The sequence below is a fragment of the Curcuma longa genome, chromosome 9 (assembly GCF_044706935.1).
Source record: "Curcuma longa cultivar G26 ecotype Majalengka, Jawa Barat chromosome 9, ITB_CL_G26_1.1, whole genome shotgun sequence".
Classification (NCBI taxonomy): domain Eukaryota; kingdom Viridiplantae; phylum Streptophyta; class Magnoliopsida; order Zingiberales; family Zingiberaceae; genus Curcuma; species Curcuma longa.
Genome location: NC_133869.1, coordinates 3,012,538 through 3,025,064, shown reverse-complemented (window position 1 = coordinate 3,025,064; position 12,527 = coordinate 3,012,538). Strand labels below are relative to the sequence as shown.

At 36.4% G+C, this 12,527-nt stretch overlaps 1 pseudogene; it reads left to right on the top strand.

Annotated features, from left to right (window-relative positions):
- The first annotated feature begins 219 nt into the window (after window positions 1-219).
- On the top strand, window positions 220-3,108 carry LOC141835096 (uncharacterized; annotated as a pseudogene).
- The last annotated feature ends 9,419 nt before the right edge of the window (window positions 3,109-12,527 follow it).

The following is a 12,527-nucleotide window of genomic DNA, read 5'->3' as shown; positions in this document are numbered from 1 at the left end:
TTTTGACCACTTTTTCATTTTTGCAAATAATTTACTTTTCATTTTCCAATTTCATTTTCATTTACTTTTATTGTTGTGGTGGTCACAAAATCAAAAATTGAAAAAAAAAAAAAAGTTTATCTGGCACTTCAATTCCTTTCTATACTTGAGATCGTTATATACTGTTTCTACACCTAGTTGTCTTGTTTGCTTGCTTGCTTTCAGGTGAAACTACAGTGCATGACCAGAGCATCTAGGGAGCCATTACTTGAATACGATCCCGAGATTGATAGGACATTTCATACATTACAGAGAGCTCAGAGGAATCCAGTGATTAACAACATGGAAAACAACAACAACAACAATGGCAACAACAGAACTCTCAGAGAATTGGCAGTACCAGATGTAGCTTACCATCCCTCTTGCATTCAGTATCCTGAACTTGAAGCGGACTTCGAACTTAGATCGGGGATAATTCATCTATTGCCGAAGTTTCATGGATTAGCTGGTGAAGATCCAAATAGACACTTGCAAGAATTCCATGTGGTGTGCTCAACAATGAAGCCTCAAACCATATCAGAGGACGACATCAAGCTCAGGGCATTTCCATTTTCATTGACAGATAGGGCTAAAGATTGGTATTACTACCTTCCCCCAGGCTCTATTACCAGTTGGAATGATATGAGTAGAATATTCTTGGAAAAATTTTTCCCTGCATCAAGGACGGCGGCAATCAGAAAAAGCATATGCGGTGTTCAACAGATGACTGGAGAAACATTGTATGAGTACTGGGAGCGTTTTAAGAGACTTTGTGCAAGTTGCCCCCAGCATCAAATCAGTGAGCAGCTATTGATTCAGTATTTCTATGAGGGATTACTTCCCATGGACAGAAATATGATCGATGCTGCTAGTGGAGGAGCACTTGTCAACAAGACACCATCACAAGCCCGAGAACTCATTGAGACTATGGCAGCTAATTATCAACAATTTGGGAGTCGGTCTTTGGTAACCAAGAGTGTGCAGGAGATTCAAGCTTCTGTTACTGAGCAGCAGCCCCGGATAGAGAATCGTTTGGACGGGATTGAAACATTGTTAAGACAGATGGCTATTAGTCAGACTCAGCAATCAACTTCACCTTCTGTGCAACCAGCACGAGTCTGTGGCATATGTGCTAGTGCAGCACATCCTACTGATATTTGTCCTACTTTGCTACCAGAGGAAGGATTTCCTTTCCCAGACCAGGTGGCAGCAGCAAATTTTTACCAGAACAGACCTCCATATCAGCAGCAGCAGCAAAGACCACAATACAATCCAATGTCATCTACATACAATCCGGGATGGAGAGATCACCCAAATTTACGGTATGGAAATAATTTTGCACAACAACCCAACTTCCCACAACAACAACCATTCCAGCCTTCAGCAACAAACTTTCAGAGGCCCCCAGGATTCCAGAATAACCCAGTTCAGTATAAGCCTCCACCGGTCCAACATTCAAATTCTATACCTGGACCAAGTCAATCAGAGACTTCCACACAAGAGTGAAGGACATGATGCAGAACTTTCAACAACAACAACAGAGGAGTGACGCTGCCATTCAAAATTTAGAAAGACAGATGAGTCAGATGGCTACTACACTTAGTCAGCTCCAATCTCAAGGGTCCAGTCAATTGCCATCTCAGTCCATTCCAAATCCTAGAGGGAATGTGAGCGCTATTTCACTCAGAAGTGGTAAGACTGTTCCAGATCCTATTCTTCCTACATCTTCCACTTCTCAGTCACCTGTCACAGTTTCTGAGGAAGATATGGAGCAGGAACCACCACCAGATTCAACTCCACAAGTGCCAGTGTCAATTCCATTTCCCCACAGAGCAGGACTTCCTAAGAAAAATACAGAAAAGGCACAAGATCTTCAAGAGCTAGTGGATATCTTCAGTAAGGTGGAAGTGAACATCCCATTGTTGAAGGTTATCAAGCACATCCCAAAATATGCTAAGTTTCTGAAAGATCTTTGTGTTCACAAGAGGAAGCTCAAAGGTAATGAACTGGTGAGTATGGGAAAGAATGTATCAGCTCTGATTCAAGCAATGCCCCCAAAATGTAAAGATCCAGGAGTGTTTACCATACCCTGTGTGATTGGAGAATGCAGCTTCTCAAATGCTATGTTAGATCTTGGTGCATCTATTAATGTCATGCCTAAGTCTGTGTTCTTAGCACTTGGTATTGGGCCACTACAACCAACTGGGGTAATCATTCAATTAGCCAACCGCAGCTTAGCTCATCCAGCAGGTGTCATTGAAGATGTCTTAGTGAAGGTGAAGGATTTGATTTTCCCAGCAGATTTCTACATTCTTGATATGGAGGGAGATACATCTTCAGGCCAGTCTCCACTGATATTAGGGAGACCATTCCTCAAGACTGCAAGAACGAAGATTGATGTGCATGCAGGAACACTTACTATGGAGTTTGGTGACACAGTGGTACAATTCAACATACTTGAAGCAATGAGGTACCCCGAAGAAGATCACTCACTATTTGGCATTGATATTCTTGATGAGTTGGAATGTGATGCAGATACCTCCGGGAGTGATATGGATGAGGTAACTGAAGATGATTCCTATTGTATCCCTGATGACATTCTTGATGCTTGTGTAGGGATTTCTGTATTGGAAGCAGGTCCTGAAAAAATGCTTCCATCTCTTGTTCAACCTCCGAAGCTGGAATTAACCCCTACCAGATCATTTGAAGTATGCTTACTTGGGGAAAGAGGAGGAGTTACCAGTCATTATTGCCAAGAACCTAGAGGCAGATCAGGAGACAAGGTTGTTGAATCTGCTAAGGCATTACCAGAAGGCCATAGGATGGACCATTGCAGATATTCCTGGCCTAAGTCCCTCCTTATGTATGCATAGGATCTTCTTGGAGGAGGACAAGAACCCAGTGCGGCAACCACAAAGAAGACTGAATCCCTTGCTTTCTGAAGTGGTGAAGACAGAAATTCAGAAATTGTTGCAAGCAGGTATCATTTATCCCATTTCAGATAGTCAGTGGGTAAGCCCAGTGCAGGTTGTGCCAAAGAAATCTGGGATGACAGTGATTGCAAGCAAGGATAATGAGGTGATTGGTTGAATAGCTAGAGGGGGGGGTGAATAGCGTTTCTCGATTTTTCTTGATCTTTCTCTGCACAGAGATTAGCGGAAGCAAAAATATAAAAGAGAAAGACAGAGATCAACGCTAACCCGGTTTATTTTACTTGGTATCCACCTCCGCAGAGGTGACTAATCCAAGGATCCACACGCACGCACACACCCGATGCACTATGAATCTTCTCCTTCTCGAAAACTCGAAGGCGGAGAAACCTTTACACCTTTCTGATCTCCTCAAAAATGATATGAAATATTGTCTAGGAGGAGAGGAATAAAGCAGAGAACAGAGCACAAAAACGCTCACAAAAGAAGCACGAAAGAATGAAAGAATGGCGAAGAAGATGAGTTGTTCTCGTGCAGGCTTCTTTTATAATCTCTGCAACATCAGTCGACTGCTGGCAGGGCCAGTCGACTGATGCCTTCAATCGGCAACAAAATCTTGCATTAAATGCCATTAAATGCTTGCCAATTTTCTGCAACGTTCAAATCACAGTCGACTGTTCAAGACCAGTCGACTGGCAACAGTCGACTATCCATAACCCCAGTCGACTGTCCAGTCGACTCCTGTCTTCCTCTGGCTCGACTGATCTTTCTGTGTGCGTCTGATTTATGAGCAGTCGACTGCTGGCAGGGCCAGTCGACTGGTGAAGCTGAAAAATCACATTTCAGCTTCTCTTGACCTAGACCTCGGCCTTCAAACACCTCCCATAGCCTCATGCCTCCCTGCACTAGCCTGAGATGCTTCCATCAGCTTCGTCATGTCAAGTCCTTGCCAAGACCACCCTTGGACTTCTCCTTGCCAAGACTACCCACTTGGACTTTTGCTTGCCAAGACTTCCCACTTGGACTTTTGCTTGCCAAAACTTCCCACTTGGACTTTTGCTTGCCAAGACTTCCCACTTGGACTTTTCCTTTGCCAACCCACTTGGACTTTTCTTTGCCAAGACCCACTTGGACTTTTCTTTTGCCAAGACTACCCACTTGGACTTTTCTTTTGCCAAGACTACGCTTGGACTTTCCTGCAAACTTGCATCACACATGTTAGATCAATAAGAATTGCCTAACTTTAAACATGGTTTAGCCAAACATTGAAACTCAATGCACTTGGGGCAACTATTGCACCAACAATCTCCCCCTTTTTGATGTTTGGCAAAACTTGGGAAAAAATTTAGGTAAGGGTTCAAAGGGATACTCTTGAAAACAGTAGTATCAGTCGACAAAAATCTTGCTACTTATCCTAAATCTCTACGGACTCTCTCATAATTATGGCGCGTTGAGAACCTTTCGGACAAAATGATAATTCCAATGAGACCCCAATGATAATCCTATTAATTAGGAACAGAGTTAGAAATTTCATATTGGAAGAGGGAGGAAGAGCCATCCTCAGTCACCCTTCCTATGGCAAAAGTGATAGATTTCTCCTTGTCACCCTTCCTCCTTCAAAGTTTGCAATCAAATGCAAATGAATTTGGAAGGCGAAGATTGAAGCAAAGGGGAAGCATTGATCATTATAAGGTTTATCTTGTCACAAAAATCTCTCAAGAGTATGAAATATATTAAGAACTATATGGTTATATTGCCAAAGAAGTTCATTTGACCATGCCTCCGAAATTAGCTTGTAATCTCAATTAAGTATATATGGTCTTAGATTTTGAAAATTTTACTTCAACCATGTTGCAATTTGATTTTCACTAGAGTGAATATGATTCTGCATTATTTATTCAAACTTCTTTCAAGGTATGATTATCATAGTAGTGAATTTGAAAGGATCCAAACTACCAAAAACATTATATAATGGGCAATTTATTGAACGACACACTTGAATTTTATTAATATTTGAATCATGCATCACACTTTCATATTTACTAAATCATGCATCTATTTCCTAAAATACTCCTTCCTCTGTACACATGCTTATCCAACTCACTCGAGCCACTAGAGCATATTTAAAATATCAAAAAATGGACCACATTTTATAGGATTTTGAAAGTATTGTCTGTCTCCATTAAAAAAAGTTAGATTCTTTTAAAATCTTTCAACAGACTAAATAGAGTATAGAATCGAGATTAGAGAACATGGTTACATTTAGGAGAGTCCAAAGAATATATTGGTCCTAGTTTAAGTTGAATATATCAAACCTAAGTTTATCATTGAATTTTAACTAAAACTCACTGATGGCTATATAGGATCCAAATTCAAAATTTTTTAACATGGTCAGATTTGCAAGATTTTAATGAATACATAAGTATTGTTATTAAGTAAATATGATATGTTTAAGTATATTAGTGACTCTGTAATAAAATTACATAAGGTTATATTTTTTAAGAAAAAACTAATAACAGGCTAAATTGGATGTAGAATAAAGGTTTGAGGGCATGATTATACTCAAGAAAATCCCAAGAATATATTGGTCTTAATTTGGATCGAATTTAATAAGTCTAAGGTCATCAGTGACTTTTGGCTAAAACTTATGACTTTAACCACATTTGAATTCACCCAAATTAGGACCAATGTACTCCTAGGAGCCTCCTAAGTCTTACCATGCCCTCCATCCGTAGTTTCACATCCTACATAAGCCGCTGTGAGTTTATAAAATTTATTTATTTTAAGTAAATTTAACACAAATTTACTATTGGACTTAGACACATCATATTCACTTAACAACAATACCAATGTGTTCCTAGGACTCTTCTCACTTTAACTACGCCTAAAATTTTAAAATTTGGATATTGTACGACCATGAGTGAGTTTTTGTCAAAACTCATATTACCTTAGTTACATCAGAATCAACCCAAATTAGGACTAATCTACTTCTGGGAACCTCTTGTATCTCACTATACCCAAAATTCCAAATACTAAAGTTTGTATAGTCATTAGTGAGTTTTGATCAAAACTCACTAATGATTTTAGAAACATTAAAATCAATTCAAACTAAAACCAATGACTCCTAAGAGTCTCTTAAATCTCACCATACTCTCAAACCTTAATTCCACAGGCTAGATAGCATGATATAGGTTTTTAAAATTTAGATAACTTTATGTAATTTTGACACAACCTCACTATTGGACTTAGACCTATCATATTTATTCAACAACAACACGAATGTGTTCCTAGGATACCCTTGACTCTGACCATGTCCAAAATTTCAAAATATGAGAGTTAGGTGGATCGAACATTAGGCATTGAAAGTCCTAGTAGGTCAGGAGGACTGGACATTAAGTAGTGAAGTCTTAGTGTTTAAAAGGATCAGATACCAAGAAGAAAATTAGATGAATTGATTTGGCAGAATACTTAATGGGTCAGCTGGATCAGACATCAAGTAAAGAAGGAAGTCCTGATGGGTCGATCTAACACTAAGTAGAGAAAGTCCAAACAAGTCAGTTGTATCAAATATTTGATGGGTAAGTGAGGTAAGTCCTTCAGAGGCAATTCAACCTGGAAGGTAGTGATGACGTATCTCATTTGGGACAAAACACTTAGGTGATGATCCGATTAAGAAATCAACTCAGAGTTCTAAGTCCTGATCAGGCAGTCATATTGTTTGAATAAAGCATACATATATAAATATTTCTAACTCTATTTTGCAAGATTATTTTTATTACTGTTGTGCTAACTTTATTTTATAGAAAAATAAAATCTTCTATGATCGATGGATTCGATCTATTGAATAGGATGTTCAGTCAACCGTTATTGAGAGAATGAGTACATATAAACTTCGATCCAAGCTCAAATGGAAACAAGAATTGGTTGTCCAATCACCAAGATTAGTCTACTAAACTTTTATGGAAATAGAGGATCAGATGCGATCAGATCAGACAACAAAAGAAGCTTTGGTGTTTAGTTGATCGATAAGGAGGATCAGTAGACTGATCTAGCAGATTGCGTGGGATTGGTCTGATCGAATTGAAACCACCAAAGAAAGAAATAGGATTCAATTGACTGATATGATGTTTAGTCTATTGAAAACCCCTAAATCAAGATTGGACATAGTGGGATCTGATTAGGTTTAGTCCACCGAATGTTGTGTTTGGTTGATCAGATAAAAGTTATAAAACAAGCTCAAGTTTTGAGGCTATGAACAATAATTCTCTTTGATCCATCTCTTTCACCCACTGCTTTGTTTGTGCAACTATTACTATTGACATGCCAAGAGGCTCTCTGACAACCTACAACAAAACTCCATTCATTAGTTGTCAGTAATTTTTATTACTTGCATTTCATTTAAAGAGATAATAATGTGTTATTATTCTCTTCTTCTTTTATAATGAGTTTTTTCCCCTTCTTCGAAAATTTTTCAGAAGGAGAGTATTAGTTGATTGTTATACGAAAATGATCCAAGGGATCGTAGGCATAATTTGTAAAATCATGATCTGGATCATAGGATCGCACGATCCTATGATCCAGAAGCACCAATTGCTCCTGGATCATGCATAATTAGTTTTTGTAGTGGAATCGGAGCAGGATCGGTAGAATCGAAGCAAGATCGGTAGGCTAAGAGCAGAATCAAAGTAGGATCGGAGCAAGATTAGAGAGGTGAAAACTTTTAACTTGGGTTGAATCACAAGACCTACAATATATCAAATCCAAGTTCATCTAGAGATCTATATTTGTTATAGGGTTTAACCCGTAACTACCCACTCTTAGGCTCAAATACATCGTTTAAAGACTTTTCGAAGGCTTTAAAGAATTTTAGTCCTTTTACTAACGTTATTTTCATCTTTTAATTATTTAAATATTTGTTTAGTTGATATTAGGACATTTTCTTTATTTTGAGTTAATTCGGTTAAACCTAGAGAAGAACTCTCTGCGTTTGGGTAATTTTCTATATCTTCCTTGAAAATTCTCAGTTAGAACTAGCCTAAGAATAACTATTTTTCTGTCCAACGTCTATTACTAGTTAATTTTAATTTGTACATGTAAATAATATCATCGAGATGTCGTGTGTCGATGGTTGCATATATATATATATACAAAATTATTAATATATTTATATGAAAATAACTTTTTAAGATATTTTTCTAATTATGAATCATGTATTATAAAATTTTAAGGATTTTTGATACGATTGTATGATTCTACAATTCGATCCCGACCAAACCGATCCTGATCCCAAATCAATTTTACATAGGATCACGATCCTGCAAACTATGATCATAGGCTTTGAAGTAGTAGTTGTTGGACTATGAATCAAATAACCACCTTTGTTAGTTTTTGTTTTATATTTCCGTTGGGACTCTATGTTGTTCTTGTAACAAGAAAAGATTATTTTTGAAAGAAGTGATATTCAACCTCCTCTATCTCATTTTTCGCGTCTACAATTGGTATCAGAGCCTAGATATTCTGAATAGGTTTAATCGCCTTTTGAGTTTTTGAAAACTTTCTTTTTTCTTTAAATATATTTTTGAATCTTTTATTATTTTTTTATATTGCACTGCCTGCCCAAGATTTTAAACAAGTCTTGGAATACTCTTAAGTTTATCTTTTTGCAAGAAAATATTTCAACAAGAAGAATTCAATATCACTCATCCACCCCTCTTCGACGATAATGATTTCAACTATTGGAAGGAGTAGATGTAGTACTTTCTAAAGACAGAGATCGACATGTCGATCATCATCAAGAAGAGCTTCTCATTACCAGTCGATGAATTTAGGGAACAACAAGAAATGAAGAAGTGGACAATATTAAAAAAAAGACTCAATTTGATGCTTAAGCCACAAATACAATATTGTGTGGATTGACAAAGGAAGAACTAAGATGAATCAGACCATTCGATAGTGTTAAGAATCCTTGGGATAAATTGATCGAACTCCATGAAGGAACCACCGATTCAAAGATAACAAACAGAGATTTTCTATTAGATCAACTATTTAATTGTCAAATGCAAAGTGGAGAATCTGCAAATCAACTACACGCAAGGATCAAAGAAATTCTAAATGGACCATTCAATCAGACAAACCATTAAAAGTTGCTACATTATAAGGTATGCTTTAAAAGCTTTTCCCCAAAATACATTGTGGGTATCAATGGTTGATGCATACAAAGTGTCTAGGAATTTATCTATGGTAAAATTAGATGAACTATTTTATGAATTAGAATTACATGAGCAGGCTAACTTGAATCCACATAAGAAAGGTATAACTTTAATTGTAGGACAAATCAAAAGCAAATAAACCAAGTCAAAATCCTGACTGGAGCCGGCATCGGAAGATGAGTCAGAGTCGGATGAGGAAGATGAAGACTTAACCACAGAAATCATGAACCTAGTCCGGAAGATGTTCAAGAAGAAGGACTTTATCAAAATAGATATTTAAAAGGTAATCCAGTCAAAAGGCAAGCAAGCGGGTTAAAACAAACCAAACAAGCCTAAATCGGAGGGATCATACTACGGGTGCAACGAAAAGGGACACTATAAGTCTAAGTCTCCCAATCTAAAGGAGGGCAAACCTAAGAAGCTAAGGAAGAAGAAAGCACTCAAAGATACCTGAGATGAATTATTCTCAGAGTTAGACTCAGAAGAACCAGGCTAGATCAACTTCATGACACTAATAGTTAAGGAGGAAATAATTGTATCCAAATCAGAACCAGAGTCCGAGTCAGACTGGGACAATGAGGTAACCTCTCCCTTAGTTGATAAATTGTATAGTATAATTGCATGTTTAATAAATAAGTTAGCTAAATCTGATTAATAGGTTAGATCCCTTCTTAAGGAGGTAAAAGACCGGGGGAGATCAACCTAACTTTTTCAACTAATCGAGTTTAAGAAGAAATCTCAATTCAAGTCCAAAAGCTTAAGGAAGAGAATTCCTTCTTGAAAGGTCAAGCTGAAGAACTTAAGGTAACATTGAAAAGTTTACTTCGGGTTCCAAATATCTAAATATGATGCTTGAAACTCAAAATGTTGAATGTTGTGTACAATAAATTCGGACTTGGATTCAAGTTTAATACTCAACATAAAACCTATATGTCTTTATCAAATAGAAATGCTAACAAAATAGTTCAAGCATGGTTCAAAAATCACACTTAACTAATAAAGTAGGAAACAATCAATATTGGATTTCTAAAGAATAAATTCATTACTTAAATGAACAATATCGAAGTTGTGATCCAGGGAGGATAAAATAAAATTGTATCTTTGACTTAGGGGAAGAATTTAAATTTTATTATGCTTGATTTGATTGTTTTAATTCATGCCTTAAATGCTATGCTTATTTTATGTTTAATATGGAATGACTATATAGGAAAAAGGTAGTTAAATCTTGACAACATAGTATCAGGATTAAATGAGCTGATAGTACGTTAGTGAAATCTAACAAAAGTGCATGTCTAGGCTAGATAAGACATATCCTACTTAGTGTGCTTAGTCAGATGGAACTAACTGAAGCTAACTCACTTAATCCTAAACTAGTTAGATTAAGATTTAGTATTAAGTTAGTTAAATATGTAATTTTTTTATCGATTTTGTCTTACAATGTGGTCACTCCAAAGTAGGCCCGTGAGCCTCGTCATAAACTGAAAGCCAATTTAGGAAATGCCTACTTAACTAACTCAAAACTAAACTTGAATCTAACTCAAGGTCAAATTTCTTTCCCTCATCATTAATTAATTAAGCAAAATACTTGCATTTCATTTAAAGAGATAATAGTATGTTACTATTCTCTTCTTCTTTTGTAGCGAGTTTTTATCCTTCTCCGAAAGTTTTTTAGAAGGAGAACATTAGTTATCCTTCTCTAAAAGTTTTTTGGAAGGAGAATATTAGTTGATTGTCTATCAGAAAATGATCTAAGAGATCATAGGCCTTAGAGTAGTAGTCGTTGGACTACGAATCAGGTAACCACCCTTGTTAGCTTTCATTTTATATATTCGCTGCAACTCTATTTTGTTCTCAAAAAAAGAAAAAAATTATTTCTGAAAGAAGCGATATTCACCCCCTCTATCACACTTTCAAAGCCTACAATATTCACTCAACAATAGGACCAATGTATTTTTAGGATTTCCCTGATTCTAACTATGTCCAAAATTTCATATTCTACATATTGTACAACCATTGTAAGTTTTAGCCAAAACTCACTGATGGTTATACAAACTCTAGAACATGAAATTTTGGACATAGTGAGGCTCAAGAAGCTTGATGGTGGTGTGTTTTATTGTTAAATTATTTATTTATTTATTTTTATTTTTTTGTCATTCACACCCTTTAAAATTAAAATTTATAATTAACCAAACTCCTAATTATCGCTTAGGTAATATAGTAGAGGTCCGAGTCGTCTCTCATGAAATCAATGATGAAAATTTATTCTAGACACATGGTGCGGAGTTTTTATTATTACTAATCTTATTCACTCCTAAATATCTACAAGGTCCATCTATTAACAATTAAATCCTACAATTAACAAAAAAATACTACGTATACATAGTTACAATTTAAGTTCCCTCATACATCATATTCACAAATTATTCACACAGCAATCCATTTATTAATTCTAAACATACTACACATAATTACATTAAAATATAATAATTTTCACAAATATACAAACTACTCCACTAACCATATACATCTAAAGAACATGTTTACACAATAACATATATCAATAATTCACACAAGCAAAAACATGACCTATTATCAAACAACTGTAACAAACGTAGCACCATATGACTTTCAAACCTTTAACAGGAACCGGTTCATAAATCCACACACTAAACAACCAAACATGCTTGGTTACATTCAAATTCAATCCAAGGACATATTCAATTAAGGAACATGTTCATACAACTATCCATTCCAAACATCACTACAAGTTCAACAACACACTGTGTTTCATTACATCCATTACAACCATACAACCTAAATTTTTTAATCCAATTCCATGCCTACACATTCAACAAAATACACCATGGTTCAATTCATGCTCAAGATTTCAATAGCAAAATACGACATTTCCAAAAGTTCAACAAATAACATGGAATTACAAAATTAACACAGTCGAACAGGATATAACAACCAACCGAACCATTTATTTGATCCAAATTCTATCATTCAACACATTCAAGTATCTGTTCAAGTAACAAATCACAATCTTCCACAAAACATCAATCACATGACAGGAACAGACCAAATCAACAAAATTGGGGGGTTTTGATGCTATAATCAGAACAGAACAGGAAAGAACAGAGTAAAGAAATTGGGTTAATGAAGTAGGGGTTTTTTCCTTCCCTAATCGACACAGAACGAAGCCAGGCTTGCTCGTGGTTGAGTCACACTGACTGGGAAAGGTAAACCTCACCGGAGATGGCCAATTCCGGCGAGATCAAATCAGGGAAGACACCGGTTCGACCACTGCTCAACCCTCCCCCTGCTACAAACCACAGATAGAATTCAAGGAACCAAACAAAGCCTTACC